General features: G+C 48.7%; 1 protein-coding gene across 3 annotated transcripts in view; it reads right to left on the reverse strand.

The window, feature by feature from the left end:
- KCNG2 (potassium voltage-gated channel modifier subfamily G member 2) overlaps positions 1-26,786 on the reverse strand; it is a 65,032-nt gene extending 38,246 nt beyond the window's left edge. Inside the window, exon 1 of one of the 3 annotated variants that reach the window (XM_080919961.1) lies at positions 26,710-26,786. The gene's annotated coding sequence lies outside the window, so the exon portion shown is untranslated. Of the gene's footprint in view, positions 1-25,280; positions 25,337-26,115; positions 26,240-26,709 lie in introns of those variants that run through there. The other 2 variants (XM_080919960.1, XM_080919962.1) reach the window with 2 other exon arrangements.
- Between the last annotated feature and the right edge of the window lie 718 nt (positions 26,787-27,504).

The raw sequence follows: 27,504 nt of genomic DNA on the forward strand, positions 1-27,504 counted from the left end.
CCCTGGGAGAAGGGTACCCTGGAACATGAGGGGTCCAGGCAGAAGCACCAGCATCTTTGATAGGTTTGAGTGACACTTGTGTCGTAAGGACCACCAAAGGAAGAAGGGAGGGAATGAGGCAAGTGAGCCACATCAGAACAGGGAAGAACCAGAGGCCAAGTGCTCCCTTTGTACGAAAGAGTCCTGCTCCTTGTTTGCTAAAGCCCAATGGCTTCCAGATCCCACTCATGTGCAGCCCAAGGCTAGCCCGGCTTCCCAGCAGACACACGAAGACTTCCATAGACGTTTGTGTTGGCTCTACAGAAGTGCTTCTCAACCCGAGTGGTAGCCAAGGGAGCTGGGCCACATTTGTCACTCCCAGATTGGATATAAACAACATCCAACGAAAGTGTCACGGTGCTGAGGGCTAGAACACACTCAGTCTCACCAAGTGAACAACACTGAAAATAGCCATACCAGGAGTGATTGAGCCCGGCACAGGCTCGAATGTCAGAGGACCCATCACACCAAGCCGCGGCAGGCCAAGGGGAGGCTCCGAAGATAACTCTGGCCTAAGCTTAAGCTCCATTTATGGACTTAAAGACTTTTTCCTGCCAAGATGTTCTTAGGGTATACCCAGATAAACAAAGCTCTCCCTCCCTCCTCTCTCTCTCTCTCTCTCTCTCTCTCTCTCTCTCTCTCTCTCTCTGTGGTGTGCGCACATGCACTTTTGTGTGAGTGTATGTGGAGGCCAGAGGTCAACCTCTGGTGCCATTTTTCAGGTACTATTCACTTTGTTTCTTGAGAGAACAAGCAGCAGGTGCTGGCTGGCCAGTGAGCCCTGGAGATCTGCTTGTCTCTGCCTTCACAGCTCTGGGATTATAAGAGTGTGCCATTATGGTTGGTTTTTTCATATGGGTTCTGGGTGATTCAAGTCAGGTCTTCATCCTGTGTGGAAGTACTCTAGTGACTGGGCTATCTTCCCAGTCTAATATAAAGCTTCTGATGTGTTCCCTATCTGTGTGGCTCTGGTATTATCATAAATCTGGCCCAAGGTGATTGAGTAACATCTGTAGATTCTCAGGGAGACATTCTCTGCTCTTCCACTGGGCTTGTCAGTTTTACAGGCTGAGAGAGGCTCTGAGAGGACAGGTTCGCACAAGTGTACAGGCCGTGTGTGACCGCAACAAGATTCATTTTCCCTTAATCAACTCTTGAATGACTGCAGCTGATAAATGTTTAAAATTAAAACGTGTCTGACCATGACAACCAGGAGGCATTGCTTAACCCTTGCTGAGTCCTCGTCTGCTAAGGAAAGCATCCTTCTACCAAGGAAAGCATCAGACGAACTGAGGTAATCATTATGTACGGAGTGAGAAAGGAGATAAAACAAGATATTTTTATTTGTTTGTTTCTTCATTGTTATTGTTTGAGATGGGGTCTTCACTACGTTGAAGACTCACAAGTCCAGGCTGATCTTGAACTTGAAACTATCTTCTTGTTTCAGCACCTCAGGTGCAGATGTTACAGGCAGGTGTCACTGTACCCGGCTTTAAAGTAAACAGTTTTAAGTAAAATATGACACAGGGGACGTCTGTTATACAATGCCGAGGCAGAATGTTAATAGTATTCCTACAATTTCTGATAAACTCATGTGTGAGTTCAGTCATTTTATTTTGAAATGGGTTTGCATTCCGTGTCAAAGGGACACAATTGCCAAGTGTTAATTATCAGACACACACACGCCTGTGTAATGAACCAGACTGAAAACTTGCTAATTAGAGCCATTTTTTAGCCCTGATGTCGACATAGAAATTGACAAGTGCTTTTCACTTATGATTTATGAGATGCACTCTCCAAATCTATAGATGTGTGGGGATCTGGTGATTAATGGCTGTTGTATATGAGGCAAGGCACAAGCAAGGCTACCATCGTGGCCCTGGAGACTTTTCAAATGGCACTTCTTGTGCTGAGATCCTCACAGACTCACACACAGCCATCAGTACAACGCAGAGAGGATCCTGCTGCTCCCCACACCTGTCCTATGGCAGACACCTCATGAAAACCCCTCTCTGTGGCAGGGCACAGCTTGACTGACAGCTTCCCCGCACATCCCTGGCTCCCAGCCCTCAGCCTATCATATTCTTCCGCCATATCCACCAGCCTGCTCTCTGCCCCCTGGCCAAGCCATTCTGGCAACCTGAGAAAACAAACTCAGGAGTCTGATTATGATGAGGACTGCTCATCACTCCCCACGACTCCCTGGCGACGGCGCGGCCCGCTGTGCGCACGGCAGCCTTCTGACATCCACGTGGCGGGATGAGCTATCGTGTGTTCGGCCACTCAGAAGCTCAGTGGCAGTTTGCATTTTTTGCTATTATGAACAAGGCTGCTCTAAACATCTCTGCATGTCCCCATGCCCCCGCCCCCCCATATTTATCGCTTCCCCCCCCCCCAGATTGACTGACTGTTGCTAGTTTATTTCTGAAAAGGATTGCCAAAGCATCTTCCAGAGTAGCGGGGCATTCTGCATCCCAACGGCACTGTGGGCAAGGATTGGCACCGACAGCACAGACTGTCACCACGGATCTGTCGTTGTAGCTGGAGAGCATACTCAGGGGCTCACTTTGCTGCTCTGTCCGTCACTGCCTCTCGTCTGGGCACTGCGGCCGCCGCTGAGCCCATCCGTGGAGAACCCCATTCAACGTCTTGTGTCTCTCAGTTCTACGGTGTTCAGTTAGTTTTTATTTACGTGGTCTGTTCCATTGCAGAGACTCCGCCCCCTCACATCCCCACCACATTTCTGGTTGTTCACAGGGGCGTGTTCATAACAGCGGCTTGTGTCTGTCCAGTAGTTTTAGTGCCCGGCCATCCTGACCGTATACGTCCTGACTGCCCTTCCTAACTCGGGTTGGCATCTTTCCGACTCTTTGGACAGTGGCAGAGTGTTCTGTGGGAATCTGGACAACTGTGTCCCGTGTTGTCAGACTGTCCACTGGGGCTGAGTCCTGCTGATTGGGCAGCAGATGGTGACTGGTAGGTGGGCGGAGCCCAGATTTCCCATGTGGCCTCTACCTAGACCCAAGAATGGCACTTTATGACCCAGGGCAGGAGCTTCCCACAGGCACCAGTACCTGGCAGAGTAGGGGTCCTATGACGCTTCTCATGAGAAACCCCATTTCCAAGGCCCTGGAATGCACAAAGGGAAGGGTGCATCTTTTGTTCTTCAGTAGAATAGTCACCACGCTTCCTTCCCACCAGGCTCCAGCCCCATCACACAGGTGAGGCCTCTGGTCCCCTCATTCTCAGGACCCACTGACTTCCTCAGCTGTGGCTGTCACTGAGACCAACATCTGACGGAAAGTTTGCTTCTCTTAGACTATTGTGGCCAAACAAATCTGGGTTTTGTTCTGTAACTCACGCTTTCTGATTTCTCACTTCCCAAACACAGTACTAACACCGTGGGTGTTGAAAGAAAAACAACAATTAGAACCTCAAGGAAAATTTCCAGCAACGGTAACGCAGTCGACAAACGGCAGGGAAGGGACTCAGGTTGGACGGCAGGACATCTTCAACGACTGGCTCGAGGAATGCTGAGGTACACGGCAGAGGAAATGATAAACCATCCTTCCTTTAGGCTGGCGGCTGTGCTAATCGAGGCATTAAAGCAGGCCACCCAGAGCACTCCACCAAAGCACTTTTGCATCAGCCTGAAGATGTGGCAACTTAAGGAGAGAGAGTATGGACAGTACAGAGCAAGGCTTCAAGGAAGATGCCACCCTGGGTGCAGAAGAGGACGCCACAGTCCATGGATGGAGGACCGGGATGAGTGGGGAGAGCAGGGCGCACGCTTAGCCATGTCATGTGTCTTCTTCATGTGTCATGCCCACGTCTCTTGTCCACATACGGGGCATCTGAATATAGCCAGGAAGAGCACACAAGACAAAATTCAAAGAGATGGAGAAGAAAGGGGAAGATGCTGAAGGAAAGGTGGCTAAAGTGAGGGGCTGGGGGGGATAAAGAGTGGGCAAGGAGGGGAGGTTACAGGGGGAAAGGGGGAGAAAGCAAAAGGGAGGGAGAAGGGAGGGTGGGCAGGGAAGGTTAGGAAGAGAATGAGTAGATAAGGGTTGGGGGAGGTGTGGAGAGGAAGGGAGTTCGAGGAGAAGCAGGAGGGAGGGGAGGGAGGGAACAGAAGGCAGGTGAAAAGAGCCCAGTACTGAGCTGAGTGTGGCCTGCAGAGAGAGAGATTCAGGAAGCAGACTGAAGTGGAACATGCATTCTTCCCAGTGAGTAGTGGATAAAGCCGCCTGCCCAGTGCCTCCATAACCTTCTTCCCAGAGGTGAAATTACTATTCTTCCAGCAGCAGCTGGAGGTGACCTGAGGGCCTGTATCCCTGTAGGGGAAAGAGGGAAGCTTCAAGCTCCAGACTTCAAGCATCATCTGGCTCTTGAAAGTTAATCACCTGCCCCCACAAGGCAGGCAGGTAAGAGTGAAGCAGGTTGAGGAGTCTTCGAAGTCTCTGAAGGACCATGAGATCCTCCTACACACACCCATATCGCAGGCTTTTGATCTATAAAGCAGCGCTATCTCCAAAAACAGCTCCCTCATGCTAGCTTCCCCAGCCCATAACCAGGTAGTGTTCCTAGAACACCACGGGGGGGGGGGGTCCACAGTTGAATCTTCATTCTTAGCTTCTTCCCCCACACTCTATCTTCTGCCCTGTTGTAAGGTGATCTGCCACTAATGTTGCCTTACACTACATGGCAGACCACTGTCCCTTTCCTGGCAGTTAGCCCCTACTCAACATTACACTCCTGACCCTGACCATAGTCTCCAAGTGGGGACTCATCCTAGCTGCCCCATTTCATTTGGTGCCATCTCATGAGATCTCTGTCAACACTTCTCAGACCCCTGAAACAATATGGCAAATTCTGTGTTTAGTACAGAGTCTCCCAGCCCTTGGAGAAGCCAAGAAATGGTCCATTCCTCACAGAACATAGGTAGACATTCACTGCCTTGGATTCCCCCCACTTAGGGCTTTGGGGCCCCACAGAGTTACTCAGAGCTGCATTGGCTCCTGGTCAAGAGCCATTTCAGGGACATTTATATCCATCCTGACAGCATTTAACTGAATCACTGTGGTTTTTGCTTTTACCCAACAACATCCTCACTGTGCAAATGAGCCTCTCTGTGCAGAGTTCTGACAAGACAAATGAAAATGTAACAGCTTCTCAGAACTGGCTCCTCTTCCTTAGCGTCCTGTCCTCCATTAACAAATTAGACAGATGTTCGTCGGTAACATAGAACCAGAGACGGAAAGAACCATCTCCCAAAGCCCAGACCCAAAACCCAGTCTCCCCCCACATCCTTCTTGCTTCAAGAAAAGCAGACAGTGCTGTACCCCTGCTCTGGATTCCATCTACCCGAAGCAACGGCCTTTCTTCCTAGCTCCTCTGCCACAGCCTGCTTCTCCTCCAGAATCTTCTTTCTCCTCCCTACCACTGTTACAATGGCTTCCCACCACAGGCTCACAGGCCTCATGGGCCAGGCATCTAAGGGCCCTAACCAAACAGAATACCTTTTCAGAACCCTCTCTGCCTCATTCTCTGCTCATTCCATGAGTTCTGTTCCTCCATGCCCTTCCTCCTAAATGTTGCCCTCATCCCTGGGACCCCCCACAGATGAACAAGCCCTACCTTGCGCATCCCTGAATATGCAGTTGGCCCTCTGTTGAGATTGGTTGGCTCCCTAACTTAGAAAAGTGCTCTGTTTAGCCCAGATGCTGTGGCCATAACGGGAAATTATATATATATATATATATATATATATATATATATATATATATATTTCCTGTTTTGTTTTGATGCATATATATGCACCAAAACAAAACAGGATGTTTGTTCTCAGCTGTTTCCAAGATTTTTCACTTCCGTGGAAGGATGTAATTTGCTCTCAGTATAATCTGGTTTTCCAGCAAACTCCACAGCAAAGCAGTCCCTGACATTGGTCCCCTAACACCAGGAGTTTTTATTAAGTTGCTGTGGCAATGACATCCTACATGTGACTAGATTGGAGTTCATCAGGAGCACCAGCCACAGTCTCCTCTGCCTTTCACAAGCCACCACGAACAGCCCTCCCCCATGAAGCAACAGATCATGTAGTAGTGGGGTCGAAGTGTGTGTCAGCACAAGGCAAGACCCAGAACCTCCTGATTCTGTCTCAGAAACAGTCCACAGATAGCCTATTTCAGAAATAGAAAATATCCTACCTAAACACACAGGAGCTAATAACCACAAAATACTGACCAAACACAAAGATGCTCAGAATGGTTTTGATAGGAAATAGTCCTCTAAACTCATATGTTGAAGGCTTTGTCCCCGATGCCCCAGTTTATATGGGTACATAGACATACACACACATGTATGCACATGGATGAAAAGACACATACACATACAGATACATGAATGTGCAGACCTAATACTTACATAGACACAATACACAAATATATAAGCACATACAAACACACACATTCACAAGACACACACGCATGTATGTTCACATAGATACATCCAAACATACATGTACACAGCGACAGATATACACATGTGTATATATGCACACATAGATATGTATATAGACAGATAGAAAGTGTGCATACATATGCATTTCCATGTGTACTTAGGCATCTCTGCATGCCTATATGCCTACAGATTTTAAGAATATTGTGTTCCAAAATAGCCGTAACTGCTAATTCTGTTCCAGCACACAGGAAGAGAAGTATAATTAGTGTATTTGTATGCAAATGTACTGTTAAGACCATTTTCCCCTCAGAAGTGGTTATTTACGTCAGCATTTTTGCTGTGGAGCCCAGAGAAGAGGGACTAAGGTCCAGCCCACGGAGCTATCCAGGAGCTGCAGGCAGTTGGATATAACACTGCACCCCTCTTCCCACCAACCTGCCAATTTTGAGAGCCCTTAGATGCCATTCCTCCTTTCATGAACAGAAGTCCCAACAGTCCTAGGCCTTCCCAAGGTTTCACATCTGAGAATCATGGTCATCCACTACCAACTCCTGACCTCCTGTTCCACTAAGGGTTGGACTGAAACCTTCTCTAGGCTAAGGCAACTGTTTACCTGGGCATGGTTCAGCCCGGATGCCAAACATGGAGCAGACCGCCTAAAAGTAGAGATGCTATTCGCGATGGGGAAATTGAGGATCTGATTTGGAATTCTCCTGGATGCTTAGAGAAATGTTCCCATTCCTACCTGTCCACTGGGGTAAGGAGTGTGCCATTACAGTGCCATACCCTATGCCAGAAAGGTACTCAGATGTGTGGGCAAGACGTGCAGAGGAGGCACTGGGAGCAAGTGATTCAAGGTGGATGCACTCCAAGGGTCAGGGGTCAAAGAGATTCAATGAGGATTTAGTGAATATAGACCAACTGAGGGTCAGGGGCAGACACAGATCCATTGGGGGTCAGGGATAAATGTAAACACACTCAAGGCCAGAGATCAAGACAGATCTACTGAGAGCCAGGGATGGATGCAGACCCACTGAAGGTCAGGGGTAAACACAGATCTACTGAGGATCATGGGTAAACACGGATCCACTGAAGGTCAGGGGTGAACACAGATCTACTGAGGATCATGGGTAAACACGGATCCACTGATGGTCAAGCTTGAACACAGATCCACAGGGGATCATGGGTAAACACGGATCCACTGAAGGTCAGGGGTGAACACAGATCTACTGGGGATCATGGGTAAACACGGATCCACTGAAGGTCAGGGGTGAACACAGATCTACTGAGGATCATGGGTAAACACGGATCCACTGAAGGTCAGGGGTGAACACAGATCTACTGGGGATCATGGGTAAACACAGATCCACTGAGGGTCAAGGTTGGACAGAGGTCACTGAGAGTCAAGGTTAGACACAGATCCTGATGAGCGAGATAGACAAGACCCACCCAGGATTAAGAGTGAATCCGGATCCACTAAGGGTAGAATTAGAACCACTAATGGCCATTGACTGCCCGGTTAGAACAGGACATGCCGAAGGTCGGGTGGTCTGAACTCGCTACAGAAGCTCGCAAACTCCAGTTCTGCTCCAGGAGTCTCTGCTGTCGTCAGCAACCTGTCCCTGGAGAGAGGCAGAGGTCAGTGCCCAGCACCCACAGGTTAAGCCAGCTTCCTCAGAAACAGAGGAAAGAGACTGAAACCGATACATTCCAGACTGTTACACTTCCCTCTTTAAGCTTCGTCTATTATTCTTGTGGGTGTGATAGTGTGAGATGTATCTGTGGATGTGTGCACATGTACTTTGCAGGTGCCCATGTCTTTGGAGGTTAGAGGTTAGCGTCAGCATCGGGTGATTTCTTTTATTGCGGTTCAGCTTACTTATACATTTAAAAAATATCTGTTTTGTCTTATGCATATTAATGTTTCCTGTATGTATGTATGTATGTATGTATGTATGTATGTATGTGAATTACATTCATGCCTGGTGCATATGGAAGTCAGCAGAGGGTAGTGGGTACTGGAGTGACAGATGGTTTCCACCCACCTTGTTGGTGCTGGAAACTGAAGCCAGGTCCTGTGCAAGAGCAACAAGTGCTTTTCACCACGGAGCCATCTCTCTGGCTCCCCCGACGGCCACGCTGAGTCAGGGTCTCTCACTGAACCAGGCACTCATTGGTTCAATGAGGCCGGATAGCCAATGAGCTCCAGAGAGACACTTCGCTCTGAGGTGCTGGGATGTCAGGTGTGGGCTGTCGTGACCAGCTTTACACGGATTCTAGGCATCTGAACCCAGCTCCTCTGGCATGAATGGCAAACACTTTGCCAACTGAGACGTCTACTTCTTAATTATTATGATTTTTAACTGGTGATTTCTTTTCCGATTATACCAAATAAATGACTAACCATCTCAGACCTTTTGCCAGAGTTAAAGTCTGGGACATCTGCTGCTTCGGTGTGAAGGTCACACTATGCTACCGAGGGCAGCTAATTAAGGCCAATGCTGGCCTCTCAAAGCCCTGTCAGCCTGGTTTCCAGGTGACACTCTCTGGGCGTTATGCACAGTCCCTAGACCTGGAGCTGCTAGTTTTTCCCTTAGAGCATCAGCCTCCCTCACTGCATCAGTGTGACCTTCTTGGTTTGGCACCAATGTGTTTGGATTTTCCAGTAGTGACACATCTCTTCCTTATGCTCCTGCGCCCCAAGACCACAGGCAGCCCTTCGGCTGGACTTCCTCATGACAATAGTTGAGGTAAGTCCAGGGAACAAGGCTGTGGAGTTGTAATGCACCCACAAACCCAAGTGTGCCTTTATTGATTGATTGATTGATGGTTTTTGTTTTTCTGTCTTTCCATTGTTCTATCAGGAGCAGCATTTGGAAGACAAAGCAGGCCTCAGGGTACCATAAAAGCAGAGTGTGCCCAAAGACACTTCAGTGGCGCACAGGTGGGGTGAGACATTTGAGATCACTTTCACGTTTTCCTCTTGTCATTTTCCCCTTTAAGATTCCTTTGAACAAAGGATACAGGTAATTTTAGTAACTAGAAAAAGGAACGAAAGCATTCCAATTTTAGGAGAGAAAATATCATCTTACAGCATTTTCGTAGGAGAGTGTGGTCCCATGCATCCTAACTCTGATGGACATCCTGGGCATGAGGCCTACGAACCGTCTGAGTTCAGCAGAATCGGGGCTCCCCAGGACCTCGGTGGCCCTGAGTCACAGTCTACAGTCAGGGGCGCATCTGTCCGCTGAGCATGAGCAACGTGAGTGATGTAGCATTATCTCCACAGATGCCCAGAGAGCCTTTTGCAACTGCTCTGAGCGTCTAGGGCCAAGATGAGTGAACTGTCGGGCTGGGTCAGAAGCCACCCCTGTGTTTAATGGGGGAAGAATGAAGGCCAGGAGCAAGCGTGTGGATGGTTCAGTGTTAGCCTTGCTCGGCACTACCTGAGAGGTACCAGCCAGGCTGGTAGACAGAGCAGCCAGTGACTCAGGGCGGGCAGGGAGCGGCGTGACTACCCTTATGTTAAGACAAAACTACAAGCGAGTGTAGACCTCAAAAATCCAGGGGACATGCCTTGAATGAACAAAAGAATTTCTTAAAATAGCTGCCCATAAAACCAACAAACAGAGGGCAGGGGAACTAAAAAATGTCCTCTTAAAATGGGCAACAACAACAAGAAAATAGAAGAATACATTTCACAAGGGAAGTGCACAAGTTTTTTACAAGAAAAGTTGGCAATACTCTGGAAACATGGACTAGGGGTGTGGCTCAGTGGTCAGGCACTAGCTTAGTGTATGTAAGGCCCAGGGTTCCATCCACAGTATCAGGACAGTCAGCTTGAACACATGGAGCACAATCCTCTGTCCTTGGATGAGACAGCTTAACATTGTGATGCCCACTCCTCCACCGCTGTGTGTGTGTCTGTGAGGTGTGTATGTATGTTTTTCTCCGTGTGTACATGTTTGTGTGTATGTATGTATGTCTGTGTGTGTTGATTCATGTGTGTATGTATGTTTGTATGTGTGGGGGTGTTGTATATGTGTGTGTATGTCTCTGTGTGTTGAATCATGTGTGTGTATGTATGATTGTATATGTGATGGTGTTGTGTATGTGTGTATGTATGTCTCTGTGTGTTGATTCATGTGTGTGTGTATGTATGTAAGTTTGTATATGTGGGGGTGTTGTGTGTGTGTGTGTGTTTGTGCCTGTGTATGTACATCTGTTTATGTGTGTTGATTCATGTGTGTGTATGTATGTTTGTATAAGTGGAGGTGTGTGTGTGTTTGCACTTGTGTGTATGTACGTATGTTTATGTGTGTTGAGTCATGTGTGTGTGAGTGTGTGGATTCATGTGTGTGTATATTTGCCAGATGAGGATGTTGGGGATCCTATTCTAACACTTCTCTGATGAATTCGCTTGACACAGGGTCTCACTAACCTGGAGCTCTCTCCACTTTCACCCAGACTGGCCAGCAAACCCCAGCAGTTCTCCTGTCTCCACGCCCCAGGTCTGAGGTTTCAGACGTGCACGAGCATCCTCAACTCTTGACTGGCTGCTGTTGGTCCAAACTCAGCATCACCCACTGAGCCAGCTCCTCAGACCAGGAGACTTTACTTTTGGCATTAATTTATAAATTAAATCCAGTCCCCTTCTCCCTATAACAAAATATGCTAATTTTGGATAACAACACCTTAGGAATAAAGTCTGAGCAACGAAGAAGCTTGAGAAAAAGCTTGAACACAGAATTCTTGGTAACTGAGTGACAAAGGACCAAAACGCACAGGGGTTGGGGGAGGGGACAAAAGCAGAAAGTCAGAGGATGCAAATGACCCTCAAAGGTATCAGGAAAATGTCTGTACTCACCCCTAGTTAGACACATGCCAACTGGCAGGGCACAGGGAGCCCCTTGTCACTATGGGATGGCATCTCTTTAGCTGGGAGGCCATCCTGTGCCTGGTGCCCTGTAGGAAGTCTAGAAGTCTTCAGCCTATCCAACTTTAGGATTTCACTCCAAAGAAACCTAAAATGCTAAGGCTCTTCAGTGCAGAGTGGCTCTGGTTGGCAAATGATGGGAAGGTCCCCATTCCTGGCAGAGGGAAGACCCTAGATAAACACATGCTTCACAGAACACACTGCATCTATGGAAGAAGGGTCTGGTTGGCCATCCTGGAACAAATCTCAGGCAATATTAATGAAAACCCTCAATGCAAGAACATCCTGGGTGGGCCAGGGCTGTGGCACCACACACACTGGTCTGGAGGCATAGGTGAGACAGAACTTCAAAAAGGACCCTAAAAGCATCTGTCTCTGCAGCCAGTGCTCCGATACCATTCCCCATCCCACAGACAGAACCACGAATGCACGGCCACACACAGAACGAAAGGACAGAACCCACTAAAGCAAGTGACAGGCACAGGAAGTGGGAGCAGAGCAACACTCAAGTTACCAGAGGATGAGCATTCGAACTGTGGGGATGGAGTCAAAGATCCGTCTGCTTACAACACCTCACAGCTCAGAACAACATTTCTTTACAGGGTCAAGATTGTAAAGACAGACAAATCTGTGGAACCATTGCAGAAGGCAGGAGACCAGGAAGTATAAGATCCTGGATAGATCTTCACAGCGTGATATTAGAGGGACAGGCAGTGGTAGGGTGAGGTCTAATTCCACTGAGAGACAACAACGATGGAGGACACTTAGAAAAGTGCAAGTTCCCCAATTCTTCTGTGAGTCTAAAATTAGCTCAGGAAAAAAAAAGTGTTTAAAACCCTTTTTCTGCTTAAACACTGGGGTCCTGGAAAGGGAAGCATCCTTTGCCAGAATTTGATGTGTTAACTGAAGTCTTCACACCCCAAACACCCATGCTGGGACTTCCTCGAAAGCATGGCCCTTCTGGAACAAAATCTCGGAGAGTTTTGTAGAGGCAGAAAATGCTCATCTTAATTTATATGGAGTCACAATGGCCTGTGGGTAGCCCACATAATCTGGATGGAAGAGCCACATTAGAGCCCTTCCCAGTTGTCAGAGGATCTAAAAGACACCAGCAGTTGGGATGTCATGGTACCAGATACATTAATCAACAACACGGAATACAGAACCCAGACATAGATCCTGGTGTCTATGGGCAGCAAACTTGGGAACAGAGTCTCTAGACAAGTCAGCAAGAAGTTCTCCCCACAGGTGGTGCTGAGAAAGGGGGCATCCATGTGCAGAAGGTCTAGCCTCATACCACACGGGACACCATGACACAGGTGAACTGCATTGGAACATACAGAACACCTAGAATGCAGCTCTTTGATTGAGAAGCATAACTTTTCATGTGACCTTTTTCATGAAACACTTGACAGCAATAAATTGTTTCCGAGTTCAGGATGACAAACATTAACAAAGTCAAATGTGTAACCAGTCCAGGTTGTTGCTGGCATGACTCACGCCCCTTGCATTGTGCAACTTTACTGCAGCCCTAGGATTGAAACACTCAGCACATGCACTTTGCATCATGCATGCCCCATGCATGCTATTGTGCCATGTAATACCAACCAAGTAACATGCCCTAGGCTCAGATTCAAGACCACTCTGTACTACGGAATGCAGGGTTTTACGTATATGTACAAAGTTTTCTGCCCTTACAGAAATATAATAAATTTATCACAGAAGACACCTTTAATATAATCCTACCATTATTCCTGAGCATGTTAGAACATCCTTGTGTTGTATTGTTCTAGACTGTTTAATTTAAAAGGTCAGTATTTGAGCTACTGACTTAAATTTCATTAAAAAAAAAAACATTAAATGACTTTTGGCTTGAAATTAGCACACACACACACCACACACATACACACACGGACCACAAACACATACACATACACACACAGACCACATACACTCACAGACCACATACACTCACAGACCACACCACACACACACACAGACCACACACACATACACACACAGAGACCACACACATAAATCACACACACACACACACACACACACACCACACAGAGACTACACACATACCACACACACACCACACACACATACACATACACACAGAGACCACATACACTCACAGACCACACCATACACACACACACACAGACCACACACACAGATCACACACACACACACACAGACACACACACACACATATACACACACAGACCACACACACACACACACACACACACACACACACACATATACACACACAGACCCCCCCCCACACACACAGTGTTTATAAAGAAGCACAGGAGAGGCAGGCTCTAAAGCTGCAGTCTTTCCTAGTTGTGCTCTGAGGATCTTCTCTGGCAGCTGGTGGAGCAGTGTAAGGCTCTTCCCAGGGTGGGGGTGGGTTTCCTGACAGAGGCTCAGGCCCAGGACCACTGCCAGAGCTGAGTTCTGCCGCATGGGCCCTGCAGCTCACCACAGAGCCACCTGACACTCCTCCACGCTGCAGAGTATAATTAGGGCCCCAGTGGAACTGCCCACGCCTTTGGGTAATTTGTGTGTGGGCTGCTTGGATGTTCAGGACTAGAAAACACATTTTTCTGGAAGCTGGGCTGTTTCCTGTGGGGATGGGCGTCCTGGCTTGTGTGACTGACTGTACCATGCGTCCCTCTCATCACTAGAGCCTTTACAGATGAAGGTGGTCCAGGTGTGTCAGGTTAGAGCAATGGAGAAGGAACAGAGGCTTTCCTGGCCACCGTAGGCTAACCAACCATCTTAAGGAGGAAGCTAGATACTTCCACGGAGGGATCCCTTCCCAGGGCATGATTCAAGTCTACTTTCTTCTCTGAGAAGCTGATTCTGTGGTGCTTCATGAGGTCCACTCTGGCACGAGTGGCCTTGGTGGAACTGAGCACAGCCCTAGGAAAGGAGCTGGTAAGCACAGGGCGGGGCGTGGAGGGTAGTCCGGAAGACTTGAGCCTGGGGAAGGGCTCAGGCTCCCTCCTGCTTCTGTTGTCCCAAGCCTTCCTGGAAAGACTAGGAAATGAACAGCTGCTGGTGACCTGAAGTCACCTTGCCCTGCACTTTTGCAGGCTCACAACGAGAAATGTGACACAGGGTCTTGGGTTAAGCATTATGGGGTAAAGCACAGAGGTCTCAGGATGGGAGAGATGCTGACTGGGAGAAGAGGCCTCACTTAAGTCTCAGAAAGCCAAAGACGGGAGTTAGAAAAATAAGGCAAGGAGTACAGGAGCTGCCAAGCCGATGGAAAGACTGCTGGTGATACTCGGCCAGGTGTGAGTGGTCTGGGGACAGCCCGGGACACTGTGCTGCTGTGTGACAACCTATGACAAGGTATACAGTCTGTTGAGAGTAGGTAACAATAAGAGTGTCATCAGAATGGGACAACAGAGTTGGTGACAACTGTGTTGCAGCAGGTGACACTCCTGGTGCTGACCTGGTGACAAGATGCCTTTTACTTCCTCTCTGAAAGCCTTCGGGAAATTTCTCTGCTGGGGATATACCATCTAACTCTGGATGCATGACTTGGTGAGTCCTCCTCACCTTCTTACTGGCTCAAACACCACCAGGACTGCTGTGTCTCCCTACCCTGGCTTACATGCAATAGACCCTCCAAGGGTCCCATGGTCTTATGAAAGGGTCAGGGACCATTTCCTTATATCTCACTGGTCGGACCTACAGCCAAGTCTTTATAGGAACAATTTAACGATAGATAGATAGATAGATAGATAGATAGATAGATAGATAGATAGGGACAGAGAGGGAGAGAGAGAGAGAGAGGGGGGGAGGGAGGGAGGGAGGGAGAGAGACATAGAGACAGAAAGAGGGAGAGAGAGGAAGAGACAGACAGACAGAGACAGAGAGAGGGAGATAGAGAGGGAGGGGAGGAAGGAGGAAGGGAGAGAGACACAGAGAGACATAGAGACAGGGAGAGGGAGAGGGAGGAAGAGAGAGAGGGGGGGGGAGGGAGGGAGGGAGGGGGGAGGGAGGGAGGGAGGGAGGGAGAGAGAGAGAGGGGGAGAAAAAGAGAGAATGATACATTGCCCTCCTGCCTGTGTCTACAAGTGTGTTAATTATCTATTAATTCAATTTGAAACAAGGCCATTATCCATTTCTGGAAGAAAAACAGTGTGAGAGAGTTATATAAATGCTTCATTCCCACACCAATTTTGCTCAGAAAATTGATTCTGAAAGAATTTTAATTAATAATTTCCAGGAGATGGAAATGGAGAACCAGGAAAGAAGGCAAGCTTCTTCAGGAGGATCTTTGAAGGGTGGAAAAGGAGAGGCAGGACAAAGGCTGGAAGGGGTCACCACATCACCCACGGATGGGGTCTGGCCCCATGTCTGAAGGAGAAAGAGCCAACCTGACATCTCTGTGGAGCCCTCCTTGCCTAGTCTTTGCAGAGCAACAAATGTATGGCCACTGTCATCCCATCGAAGTCCAGTCCCCTCTCTGCTGGACACTGCTTTTGAGGTAACTCTATCTGTGCAGAACTTTTTACTAAACCCGTGTATGGTATATGGACACACAAAGTTTGCACATCACTCTGCAGGTTGAGATTTCCCACACCTATCATGGAGAGACCCCAGAACCTCCCCGCCAGTTCTCACAATAGTCACTTCCGACAAATCCATAGAATATTTTAACATTAGGAGGTGACAGGGTCACTAGCATGCTCCTATTGCTGTCTATGGTCTTGATCCCTTCCCCCGCCCCACCCCCCCCGCCCCCCCCCCCACCAAGCTAGCCCTAAAGCTCAGCTATTCTCATGCTGGGAAATGGAAAATGGATCCATGGGGTCTGACATCCATGAGATTCGCTCTTCACTCTGCCCAGGAATCACACGCAGTATGTTCTCAACAATTCTCTCTCAGAGGTGTGTTCTGCCACAGAGAATCACCTCTTCGCAGACATCTGGGTCACGTCTCATTCAGACCTACTAAAAGGAATGTTTCTGGTGCTGTGGAAGCCTATGACTAGGCTTTGTATGGCTGTTCCCTCTTTTGATATTTTAAAAATGACATTTGTGTGTGTGCGCGCGCGTGTGCACCAGTGTGTGCACGCACATGCCACAGCATGCTGGTGGAGGTCATCGAAGAACCTGCGGGTCTGATCTTTCCTTTCCCTCTGTGGGCTCTGCAGACCCTGCTCCGATCATCATGCTTAGCCGGAAGTGCCTTCGCCCCCTGAACCATCCCATTGGTCCGTTTCAATTGTTTCAACTTTCTGAGGAAATCTGGCTCCGGCTCTCACAGCCATTGCAGTCCACTGAGCTCCATAGAGACAGCGCCGGGGCAAGCGAGAGCCGGACGGGCACTGGGCAACTCTGTGCGTCTCGGAGGAAAATCAACTAAACATGGGCAAAGGAGATCCTAAGAAGCCGAGAGGCAAAATGTCCTCATATGCATTCTTTGTGCAAACCTCCCGGGAGGAGCACAAGAAGAAGCACCTGGATGCTTCTGTCAGCTTCTCAAAGTTCTCCAAGAAGTGCTCAGAGAGGTGGAAGACCATGTCTGCTAAAGAAAAGGGGGAATTTGAAGATACGGCAAAGGCTGACAAGGCTCTTTATGAAAGAGAAATGAAAACCTACATCTCCCCCCCCCCCCAAGAATGTTCTTGTTCTGTTCTGAGTACCACCCAAAAATCAAAGGCCAGCATCCTGGCTTATCCATTAGTAATGTCGCAAAGTAACTAGAAGAGATGCGTATCAACACTACTGCGGATGACAAGCAGCCCTATGAGAAGAAGGCCCCCAAGCTGAAGGAGAAGTACGAGAAGGATATTGCTGCCTACAGAGATAAAGGAAAACCTGATTCAGCGAAAAAGGGAGTGGTCAAGGCTAAAAAGAGCAAGAAAAAGAAGGAAAAGGAAGATGATGAGGAGGATTAAGGGGAAGAAGAAGAGGAGGAGGAGGAGGAGGAGGAGGAGGAGGAGGAGAAAGAAGAAGAAGAAGAAGAAGAAGAAGAAGAAGAAGAAGAAGAAGAAGAAGAAGAAGAAGAAGAAGAAGAAGAAGAAGAAGAAGAAGAAGAAGAAAAGTTGGTTCTAGCATAGTTTTTTTTTCTTGTCTATAAAGCATTTAACCTCCCTGTACACAACTCACTCCTTTTAAAGAAAAAAAACTGAAATGTAAGGTTGTGTAAGATTTGTTTTTAAACTGTACAGTGTCTCTTTTTTGTATAGGTAACACACTACTGAATGTGTCTTTAGATAGCCCTGTCCTGGTGATATTTTCAATAACCACTAACCTTGCCTGGTACAGTCTGGGGGTTGTAAATTGGCATGGAAATCTAAAGCAGGTTCTTGTTGATGCACAGCACAAATTAGTTATATATAGGACAGTAGTTTGGTTGGGTTTTTGTTTGTTTGTTTTCTTTTTCTTTTTACTTTGATTTTTTGAGGGTTTTTTTAAAAAAAATCTTTAGTTGTCTCTGATGCAGCTTATACAAAGATAATTGTTGTTCTGTTAACTGAATACCACTCTATAATTGCAAAAAAAAAGTGGCTGTTTTGTTGAAATTCTGAATGTTTCTAAGTAAATACATTTTTTTATTAGAAATAAATAAATAAAAATCACTGAGTGGTTTTCTACAGGTGCTGAACCAGCCTGTCTGAGCTGCAACACACGGACCAGGATCATCCTATCCATGAACATGGTCTGACTTTTATCTCCCTCCCCTTTCTCCATGATCTCAAGGATTGGACCCAGGACCATAAGCACATCCAATATTCCTGCCTGACACCCCCAGGCCACATTTCTAATGTGCAGCATTCAGATTGTGAGGGTTCTGTGTGATGTGTACCCCTGTTTAGTTTTATGTAGAATGGTTGTAAATGGCCTTCCACACAGCCTGCCCCCAGTTTTCTTGTGCTGAGGATTGGTGTTAAAGATCAATGTTTCTATACATAAGTGTGAGTTCTCTTTTGACTATGCATGCTGCTGTCTTGCCGAGCTCACTCACCCGTTCTGGGAGTCTGTAGGGATACATTTGCTGGAATGTATTTTCCTTGGAACAATCATATTATTTGTAAAGAAGAGAAGAGAAGAAGGAGGGGGAGGGAGTGAGAAGATGGAGGGGAAAGAGAAGGAAGGGGGTAAAGAGAAGAAGAGGGGGGGGCTTGCGGCACAAGACCAAGGCGATCAACATGGAGTAGGCCATGGCTCATGAGCTCCTGGCCTATGTTTTATAGACAAGTGATAGTTTTGTGGAGAGGTAGTTTTCTTTAGTGTGTGGTTCTTAGCAGGCTGGCCACACTCCACAAGTATATGAGCAACACGAATTAGGGTTACTAGGTTATTAAAAATGAAAAAAAAAATAGTGCACCAAGTTTGGGGAATAGAGGAGAGGGCCAGATCTGAGAGGAGTTTGGAGGGAGAGTGGGGAGGCGGGAATGATCAAATTACACTGCGCAGAATTCTTAAAGAAGTGACACTATTATTTCAAGGCGGGTCATTCTGATGTTTAGCTGTTGCCTTTCTGTTCTTGCTTCTGCACCCTTGTGTCTGTCCCTTGGCTTTGAGGTCTGTAGGCATTACGTCTGTGCTTTCCTATGGCCATTTGTTTAAAAAGAGAGTTTTGGTCCTAAAGGATCAAATAATAAAATGATGTGGGTGTGTTGATAGTTTTAGCATTATTACATAGGTCCCTGTAACTAAACATCTTTTTTCAACTCTAGTTTTCTTCCTTCTTTAGAGGCTTCATGTGTTCCAGGCTGGCCTTTCGCTCACTGCTTAGCCAAGGGTGGCTTTGAGCTCTTGACCCACCTGCCCTCTCCTATGCAAGCCCCCCCCCCCCACTTTTGCAAATGTCCCTTTAAATTTTCCCATTGTCTTTTTTGCTCCATCTTTTATCTTTGGCTACTTTTAAGTTTCTTCTCCTCCTTATTTCCTTCCTCTTCCTCCTCCCCTTGTCTTCCTTCTCTTCTTCTTCCTCTTCCTCTTCTTCCTCCTCCTCCCTCCTCCTCTTCTCTTTCTTCTTCTCTTTACCCCCTTCCTTCTCTTTCCCCTCCATCTTCTCACTCCCTCCCCCTCCTTCTTCTCTTCTCTTCTTTCTTTTTTTTTTTTAAAAAAACTTGGGTTGTATAGGTTTAAAACAAAGAAGGCATGAAAGGAGAAAGAGAACTATTTGGGAAGAGAAAAAGGACCAGATGGAGAGATGCAAGAAGGGGAAATTGGGATCTGTGAGTATGACTAAGACGATTACACATGCAGGCAACTGTCATAATAAACCCATTAGTACATGTATTATATGCTAACAAAACTAGACACAAACCCTCATATAGACAGAACATCTTCCCATGTGAGATCAGGGCCCCATAAATCCCGGAACCTTATGGACAGAAAGTGTAAAACTTTCGCAAAGGAAGCTTCCAGAATACAACTGGCAACTGTGCAGCCAGTTAAATTGTGGACTAGGTGGGCTTACTTGCTCTTTCACTCTTTGTAATAATTAAGTAGCCACAAGTACCTGAGTCAGGAAGAAAGGGCTGGTGTTCACTTCGAAGATGTGGAATCTGGATGGTCCCTTAATTTCATGGTTTGTCTTCTGTAGATAAACATTCCAACCTCAGGATTTGATAACATCTTAGCATGAGGATGTGCAGAGAGACACATGTGATTTCTGAGTGTTGAGCGGGTGAATATTCTACAGCCAAACCTGGGACCAACCCGGGCAGAAGACCTCTATATTGGGGTGGCCATCTAACCCCCAAGAGTGCTCCAGGTCTGAGGGTCTGAGTTTGAGGACAGAAGTTTGAAGACTTTACTCACATTTGCACTGTCAGGGGCACCTCCCTGTTGTCACCCCGAGGCCCTGCACAGGTTCTGGGTATGTGAGGATGTCAGGGAAGAAAATGTTAGAAACAATCCACTTAATTAATTTTGTTGTTCTAGCCCTGGGCCAAGGCATGTTGTTGAAAACTGACTGCGCAGCAAAAGAAGACAGGGATGTGTTTTCCTCCTTATTAATTTGCCAAGAGAGATGTGTATGTCTGGCCTCTGTGTCAGTCTGAAAAGAACCACAACACAGTCTCAAGGCTGCTCTGTCACTAAATGAATGCTCTGAGGAAGAAGTAGCCAGTGCTCTCCAGCTCCCTCCCAGCCAAGGACGAGTTCTGCCAGCACTTTTCTCTGAAGAGAGGGCTCAGTGGATGTAGTGCTTGTCAACAAGCACAGGGACCTGAATTCGAATCCCCGGTTCCCATGCAAAATTGAGGCACATGCCTGTATCCCTGACGCTGACTGGAGGAAGGCTACAGACAAAACAAATCCTAGGACTTTGCTAGCCAGTCAGTGTAGCGCCCCAACCCTCAAAAGCAAGACAGAAGACACTTGAGGTTACCCTCTGGCCTTTACATTCCCCTCAACAAGAAACATCACACACACACACACACACACACACACACACACACACATCAGTTTGAGAGAAGAGAGGGTCTCTGACCAGCACACATTTCTCACAAGGCCTGCTGAGAGTTAAATGAGTATCAGAAAGCTCCAAAATTATTCCATTAAAGGGCAGGAAAAGAAAGCAAGGTCATGCCTCCCTCCACCTCAAGACAGACCCAGAAGACCATCCCTGCTGACGTACAGCGAACACTACGTTTCCTCCTGCTTCCTGACCCCACAACCATCCATAGTGAAGTCACCAGGCACTGAAATGTCTGATGTGGTACTGAAAGCTAGGAAGCATGTGGACAGCCATGTTGGTTACAGAAACAGATCTGGGGAGATGCTTATGCCCGAATGATAACAAAGAAAATAGATGGCAGAGACGTAAAGACCCATCCCAAGAAAACATGACGGAGAGAGGAGATGATGAATGAGGAGGTCCACCAAGGGCACGACATTCTATGACTTCAAGCAACTTATCAGCAACAGAAGCCTGTCTGTGTGAACATGGGTGGACACGTTGACCAACAAGACTCACAGCAGTGCAGTGGACAACAGACCCTGCCTCAAACAAGAAAAAAGGTGAGGACTGATACCCAAGGGCTGACCTCCACACACATGCTCTGGAATGCTTAAATGTGCACACACATAGCATACACACACACACACACACACACACACACACACACACATACACACATCACACACACACACACACAAACACACACAGAGAATCACTTAGGACCCATATTTAGAATCCACATTGCCAGGCCTCACCTTCACTACCCAGAGGTACTGAGTCCCTGAAGGTCCCCAAGGGTAAGGCCTGAGATGCAGTGACCAAATGGTTTATCTGTCAGGATGTGTGGAGGATCCTCACATCCATCTTCCCTGGGAGATGGGACAGCATGTGACAACATAGTAGACACAGAAACCCAACAAGCCCTGGAGCTGGGAAGTCACAGGAAGATCGGAGCCAAGAGTCAGACACAGTGGCTCCCACAGCCCTTCCCACCACAGCCAAACCCTGACAAAAATAAATCTGCCTCTTAGAGATGGAACTGAGCTAAAACTGCCCCCGTATTCACAGCAGCCAGAAGGTTTGGAGGCCTAGTGGAGCCTCTGGATTCTAGCCTTTGATTTTAAGGCACCAGGTCTAAGCCAGCAGTGAAACACCATCACTCAAGTGTCTGAGGTTGAGTTCGGGTTCCACGGTGGCAATGGCAACAATCAGCAAAATCAGGTGTCAGACACAACGTGACTGAAAAGGCATTTCTACTTCCAACATCTCAGGGGCGGGGGGAAGTTTGTTCTATACGTGGGGTCAACCTGACTTTCAGCATTTAAACAAAACAATCACGTTGCCAGACCACAGTCCTGGGCGTTCCTCTCACCGACCCAGCGCTTTCTGTGCAGTGAGTGCAGACGAACAGAGGACTCACACCTTTACCTATGAAGCTTTTCAAGGGGGGAGTCTCAGCTCCAAGAAGGACCTGCTGCTGTCACACAAAGCAAGGGCACTGCTTGCCATCATAATTCTGACGAGTTATTTATAAGTTAACCATCAAGGCAGAAAGACCTTTGTCTCGGTTATGAGAATCCTAAGTCTTATATTCGTCTTCCATGGTCTTTCCTTAGCTTTGTTTTCTAGTTTCTATGATGGACAAGTACAATCCATGTCTGTATCTGGCTCTGCCTTTCCCTCTAATTAGTAGAGGTGCACAGAGCACAAGTCAGGTTTGGAGTTATTAATAATAAAACTTCTAATTGTTAAAAATAATGTCTAAGGCTAAGAATATTCATGAGAGCCACCAAATTCTTGGGCCATGCACTGAATCCTGCCTTCCTCCCTGGAGCCCAAGTCCTGGGGAGACATCTCTACCGAGGAAGGGGAAATGCTAACCTAAGAGGTGCTCATCAGTGACAGTAACAGAGAGGTAGCTGTGCCCAAGGCCCAAGAGCCAGTGGAGCCTCTGCCAGTGTGTCTGTTACTCTACAGAATTTCTCTCTTAGGGGAAGGAAGGAACACAAAGGGTTTCTGCACATGTTCGAATTTCCATGAGTCTTGTTCTAAGTTTGTGATCAAATTAAAATCGGCATTTCTTTTTTTTTTTTTTAAATCGGCATTTCTAATGGAATGTGGTTTGTGTTTTAATTCTACAAACCAGTCTCTCAAAAGCTAGAGTGCAGGAATGTCATTTGGTGCCACCTTCTTAGAGATTCTGGGACCAAGGTCTCCATGAATACTGCAGACTGCCCCACATCTGTGGACACTGAGAGCTAGGTTTGCTGAACCCGTGTCCTCAGAGGTATGTCACTATTGGCTAGGTGACAGTTGGCTGATTCTCAGGTGTCTTCCTAAGCTTTCTCTTATGTACTGAGCTATTTAGAAAGGGGAAAAGATGATCCCAAGTCTTATCATGTCTACTGCAGCCCAAGCTCCTCCAACTTGGAGATGTTGGCCTACAGGTTGTTCCTGGGGGGTAAAGCACAGGTCCCTCCCTAGCCTGACTAAGCCTGTCTTGGGAAAAGAAACCTTTGGAGTTCTGCTTAAGAAAGTTGGTGGGCTTGAGAGACTCACATGGTTTCTTTGCAACAGAAAAGGGATCCCAAGCTCTGGAAGATGAAGACAAGACCCAGTTAAAGGCAGTTCTGACTCAGCCTCTCTGAGGTGGGGGCGGGGTGCTGCCAGCCAACTGTGGTGCCTTAGCTTCTGTCAGACACTGTGGAAGCTTCAGTGAAACAGACCTTAGCAACATTGTTGCTCTCCTCACGGTGGGTCCAGGGGCCAACTGAAGGCAGATAGTCCCACTCTAGCAATGGAGAGCTCTATGTGTCCCTGTCCTTTAGAATGTCCCCTGATAGCGTTATCTCTGAATGTTCCTATTCCCACTCACCCGTGGGCAGGCACTCAGCTTCAGACCCAAAGGGCCATTTTGGACCAGAGGCCAACCTCATCATTCAGATCTGGATGTCTTCAGCACCCACACACTCAATGTCATACATCTCAGTCTGCCCCCCACATATCCACACAGGGTTTCTGAGCTGACAGCACCTCCTGCTCCAGACATCCCTGGGCTGATCCCGCCCTCTGGGGACCTGATGAGACACATATCTCTCAGAAAACAAGCCCAGAACTAGGGGTGAAGAGGACCCTAAGTCTCATCTGCCTCAGCCCATCCCCCTCCAACTCAGAGGCACTTAGGACCTGCACTTGCCAGGGCAAACCCCAACATTTTATCATTTCCTACCAACCTATGTGTTTCCCAGGACCTACTAATTACGGCACACACACCTGCAATTATGTAATGCTGCTCCCAGCCATACGCTAGGTAGAAACTCTTAATTATAACTCAAACAATTAATCAACCAGCACACATTTTCAGAGCATCTGGCCCACGCAGGGCTCTGTTCGGCACTGGGAAAAGAAAACCACACAGCCCAATCCCTGTCTGCCTGGAACTCACTCCCCTCTCCCACTGCCTCCACAAACACCCAACTTCCTCTGGCTTGTTTTGTTTTTGATTATGGCAACCTACCTCGAGGCAGGGGAGTAACTCAAATGGAACCCATAAACTGGCCTTGGAAAGATGTCATCAGTCTCCCCCAAAGAGACCCAGAAACCACAGCCTTCTTTGGACAACACTACATGTGCCTGTTGTCTGTGTGTGTGTGGTAGAGAGCAGGGACCTCCAAGCAAGTGGGCTTCACCCCTACATGTGCCACAACACCCTTGGGATTCATAGCATAAGAGAGCAAAACAGTTCACTGACAACCTACCCAAGGCAGCCAGAGGCTAGCGAAAGCCCCACACAGCCTAAGCGGGAAGGAGGGACAGGAGAGAGTGACAGAGAGGACAGCCATTGCCTCTGGGTCTTGTCGATCCATCGATCCCTCCTGGCACTGGTAGAAATGAAAACCACTGTTGAAGGCAAATTCCTGCTCCGGTGGGTTTACCTAACGGACCCAAGGGCAGAGCCACAATGTGATACTCGACTTAATCGCTCTCAGAGTTCCAGATTGGATGAAAATGCATTATCCACAGCATCCCATTGCTCCAAATGCTGCCCTGACCTTTGTAAGTCAAGGGCAAATGGGGGGACAAAAGGGACCAGAGGCTGTGTGGAGCTGAGTGGGTTGGAAGGTGGTTCTAGGACCTCTAGGGGCCAAGAAGAAGAAGACTGAATCTGAGCTCCCAATCCCGGGGGTCCAGGAGCAGGAGAATTTGGACTTGACCAAAAGGGTCCCCGAGGGCGGCACATGAGCCCAGTGATTCCTTGCGGGGTACTTCAAGGGCCAGAAGTCTTGGAATAAAGGGGCTTCCAAACTATAATTCGATGGCAAACATGAGTGGGATCCCCCAAGAATCGCGAGGTTGGACAATCATCTCGGGCGCATAGGAGGCAGCTCACCTTCCACACACGCCAGCCCAGGCTCAGACCCACTCAGCATCCAGCGCTCCTCAATCCCAGCGCCACTGTCCCGGCCAGAGGGTGCTGTCCGAGCCAGAGAGGATAGAGTTTGCAGAATTCGGAACGCGGGAGCCAGGACCCACACCCGATTCACACCGGCACCCTGGGAGGTTAGAGGAGGCAAGGTGGCAGGACACCCGCGCGTGCAAAGCGCGTGAACGCGCGACTGCGCGTGTAAAAGCTGGGTGGGGGACAGTCACCTCACTACCTCGGACCAGAAAGGGAACGAGAGCCGCGGACTCGCCCCGGTCACCTGTCCGCCGCCGAAGCTGGTGCGCACAGCCTTCAAGCCGGGTCCTGTCCAGTCTGGGAGAGCCCTGGCCGCTCCGGGGCATCCTGGGCCCCGCCGCCGGATGCGAACCTCCTCCACCCTCCTCTCGCCTTACCCGGGCTCCGGTAGAACCGACGCGGGCAGACGGGACGGCAGCAAGACCCAGGCTCCGGCGGCCGCCAGAAGCTCCATGAAAGTGCTGCTCGCGACCAAGCCCAATCCTCCGGCTTCCAGCGCGGGGAGCGCGGGCGGCCCCACTCCGCTTGCCCCAGCCCAGCCCGACCCCTCGAGCGCCCCTCGGTGGGCTACGGCGCCCGCAGCGCGGCCAGCCACCCGAGCCGAGCTGCGTTCCCGCCGGTGGCCGCCCGCGGACAGGTGTCCACGCTCCGCTCGGACCCGGGCCCCCGCTGCACAGACCTCTTTCGCAGCTACTCCCCTGTCCCCTGAACGATCCCAGGGACTCTCAGAGCAGACTCCGGTCACACACTGTAAATTCAACTTTACCTCCTGCCCGGGCTCCCGGCTGCTTTGCTCCGCGTGCCCGGCCTTGGCTCTCCTCCGGGTGGAGCGCAGCGTCCCCAGAGCCCACTGCTCAGAGTCCGGCACCGCCCCGTGAGCCGCCCCCAGGCCGCCCAGGCCAGCGCGTCCGGGTTACGGTAGCGCGGCGCCCCCTCGTGCCCAGCGAGACCCAGGTGCCCAGGGAGAGGTCCCCCACTGTGGTTTGCACTTGCTGAGCTTCAGGCTGGCCTCACTGGGCACTGTGTGGGACCACGGAGGGACAAAGACATGACTTCCACACCCAGGCACTCAAACACAGGGGCTTCTACACTCACATCCAACCACATTCAAAAAGACACACAGAGCTACACGGGTGCACACACATGAACTCACAGGCTCACTAGAACTCACATCCGGGGGGTATTCATACAATCACATAGGCACACACACGCACATGGTTTATGCATAAGCACTTGTTCACATACACATGGGACTAACAGTGCACGCTCACATACCCGCGTGCGTACACACACACACAGACACACTGGTATGCACACTCACACATACCTGCACAGGCTCACAAGTAAGGAACCCACTCACCTGAATTCAGACCCCATGCCATTTGGAATGCGTGGACTGACCCCTCCGGAGTCGTGCTACCGGAGAAGGAAGCATGCTCTTCCAGACAAACTCCAGAGACATAGGAAGGATGGGATGTAGGTTTCCAGTCTATGGACAAGTTCCAACTGTGCAATCTGGATATACAAACCAAGCAGAAGGTCTGAGATTCTCCTATCACAGGGGCCTTTTATGGATCAGGTGGCAGAAGGCCTCTTGTGGCCACTGTGTCACTGTTTTCGTGGAGATAGTAATGTTCTTTTCCAGTTTCTGTCCTGGTTTAGGCCTGGAAGAGGGGTGTTTTCTCCTTGGTAACCATTCATTGGATTTAGAGCCCAGGAGCCCAGGAACTCAGGCGCTATAACTACCCAGAGTCCAGGCCACCATGTTCCTTCCACAGGAAATGACTGCCTCTGCGATCCTGGGATCTGTGCCCTTTGAGACAGTTCTGTTTGTCAACACAGTCTGTCTCTGGGGGCAGATGCTCCTGGCCAGCCTTCTGGATACTCAGCGACAGAGGCAAAGCCAACTGCGAATGCCTCGGAGGCATTGATAAGCAGATTGATAGGCGGCATTCAGGAAGCTCTCAACCAGTGCCCAGCTGTTCCAGTTTTCACAGGTGGGGGGCAGGTGCTTCCCGGACCTCTTACTGTCTGGCTCTGTACTGTTCTTGGGAGGAAACGGCCAGGTCCAGCTGCACCCTAACCACCCCCTTTAGACCCTCACGTTGAGTCAAGCCTCTGGATAACAGTGACCACGCAGTGGAACAAGCCTGTC

This window comes from Micromys minutus, assembly GCF_963924665.1.
Source record: "Micromys minutus genome assembly, chromosome: 8".
NCBI classification, from domain to species: Eukaryota; Metazoa; Chordata; class Mammalia; order Rodentia; family Muridae; genus Micromys; species Micromys minutus.